Genomic DNA, 2,521 nt, shown 5'->3' with positions numbered 1-2,521 from the left:
TTATTTGTATGAAGCTCTACAAATTTATTTTTTTCATGTGTCATATCACATGTGATTGCTCTAGCTCCATTATCAACCCAACATCTTGGGAAATAAGAATGGTTTCATATCATCTTTTTTATTTTCTACTAGATTTGCCTCTTCATTTTTCATTTTGATTGAACTTGATGCGCAAAACTTTCATCAATGCAAAGTCTTGAAAAAGAATTTATTGTACGCAATCTTATCCTGCTTTATAAGAGGCTATTTTTAAGACTCAAACTTATAATCTTTAGGTCACATGACAACAACTTAACCATTGTGCAAGACTCTCTTTCTTCTTTTATCATCATACCTCACATAATTACATCTTCTTCTTGCTCTTCCAAGGTATCTTGCAAATGTTTGATTTCTTTTATCAAATTACGAAGGTTACTCATCTCTCCCTTGACCATGGCCACATACTCAACCTCAGCCTCTGCCTTGTCCTTAGCCTCGACCCGTTTAAAAACATCTCCTTTGATCTTCAAATTGGTCTTTGCTTTTAATACATGTTTGATTGCTCTTGCTTTCATGATTTATCATTTCTTCATGAGACTGTAATGATCTGTTTAATTCATCAACGGACATAATCTTCAAATCTTTGGATTCTTCAATTGCAACAATAACATAATTAAATTTTGTGCTAAGATAATGTAGTATGTTCTCAATTACGCAAATGTCAAGCACGATTTTTCTAAGTCTCTTCATTTGATTGACGATAGTAAAAATTTTTAAAAAATAGTTGGAAATATATTCTATTAGAATCGGTAAAAAAAATGGAGATCGCGCTAGCGGTTTCCGCCTTCCACGGAGAGGAAGTCACGAATGACGCGATATAAAGGATCGAGCGGAAAAAACCCTAGCCATCCCTAACCCTAGCTGCCTCCTCCCACAGCCGATGCCGCACTCGCGATCGTCACCTCCTCCCAACCGCTATCACCGCCCCCACCCTTCTGCCCTAACGCGACGTCGCTTCCCACAGCGACGTCGTCCCTTCTGTTCTACGCTCGTGATGCATCTGCCGCCTGTTGTGCCTGCGATTGCCAACCGCCGCGAGTCGCGATGTCATCATGCCTTCACCGCGATGCCTCCAACCCCAACGCCTTCTGCCTTCACTGCGACGCCGCCTGATCGCGCATGGCGAGGGAGAGGGTTGTGACGAACCCCAAATCTGTCTCCCCTTCCTTTTTCTCCCTGCTTGTTCCAACCGGCAGCAGCCTCTGCGCCCCCGGATGTCGTCGTCCTCATGCCGCACCACCCTCTGGAAACCCATGCGCCAGACTCAGTCACGCGAAGGGGAGGTATTGATTCTTTGAATCTAGGGTGCGATTAGGGATTTAGTTTTTTTGAGATACCGTACACCTGAGTAGGTTTAGATTGTTCCCTGCACACGCGGTTTAGGATTATGATATGGGATTTTAAGTTCGATTGTTCCCTTATTAAGATAGGTTTAGATTTTAGTGGTATTATTGTTATTGGATAATATTCTGATTATTTGAGTTATTTTAATATTATATGTAGATACTAGTTCGAGTGGAGCATGCTGATCTGCTGACACTCGGAGCTTGGTAGACACAAAAAGTGGGTACATTCTATCCTTGGACTCGTATATTTTTCCTGTGCATGAATAAATAAAAAAATTAAATGGATATATATTTATATATGTTATAATTGTTTTCAAAAGGAGATTAAAATGACCTTTAAAATACTGAAAACAGGGTTAAAATAATTAAATCACTAAAGGGTAAAGAATTAATTTATTTCCTGTTCATACATGGGTTTATCTGGGGAATTAAAATGGAAAAGGGTATTTTTAAAATTTAAATAGATATTCTGACTTACTCTGCCTGTTGATACATGTCATTACATTGCTTGATCTATTATATTTCTTGTACTTGTTGATATTTCATTCCTGTTGATACTTAGCCTTTACATGTAAATCTTATAGTGATACATAAATGAATGAATAAGATGTAATCTGAATTGAGTTGGTCGTTTAGACCAAATCGAGAAGATACAAATTAAGAATGTAATAATTATGATAAATGAGAAAAGATATAAAGTGAATTAATTGTGATACAAAAATGATAAATATTAAAAGGTGTTAACTATGAGCCTAACTTTTATACCAGAGTTTTATACCAGAGTACTGGACCGTACACCTGAGGAGTGGTGGCGTGATGTAGCCCTCGGTCCAGAGCACTTGACCGCCCACATATTATTGTGGTAGAGCAGAGGCCGCGGTTAGTGTTTATCCTGTCTTCCACCGGTGAGGGTTGTTAGCTCGTACGTTAGATAACGTATATGACGATATATTCTGAAAGGCTGTTAGCCTATATTATGAGATTATTTACTCTGATGATATTGGCTCCTGTTGTATTTTTAATGCTTATATATAAATGTTGACACTGATTATAATAATTATTCATGTTGAGATTCTACTTATGATAATTAGATATAGCTTGATTAAATAACCATGATTAAGAGATTATCAAAATTG

This window comes from Curcuma longa, chromosome 4, assembly GCF_044706935.1.
Source record: "Curcuma longa cultivar G26 ecotype Majalengka, Jawa Barat chromosome 4, ITB_CL_G26_1.1, whole genome shotgun sequence".
In the NCBI taxonomy this organism is placed as follows: domain Eukaryota; kingdom Viridiplantae; phylum Streptophyta; class Magnoliopsida; order Zingiberales; family Zingiberaceae; genus Curcuma; species Curcuma longa.
The sequence above is the reverse complement of the archived record's forward strand: the minus strand, read 5'-3'. Positions refer to the sequence as shown.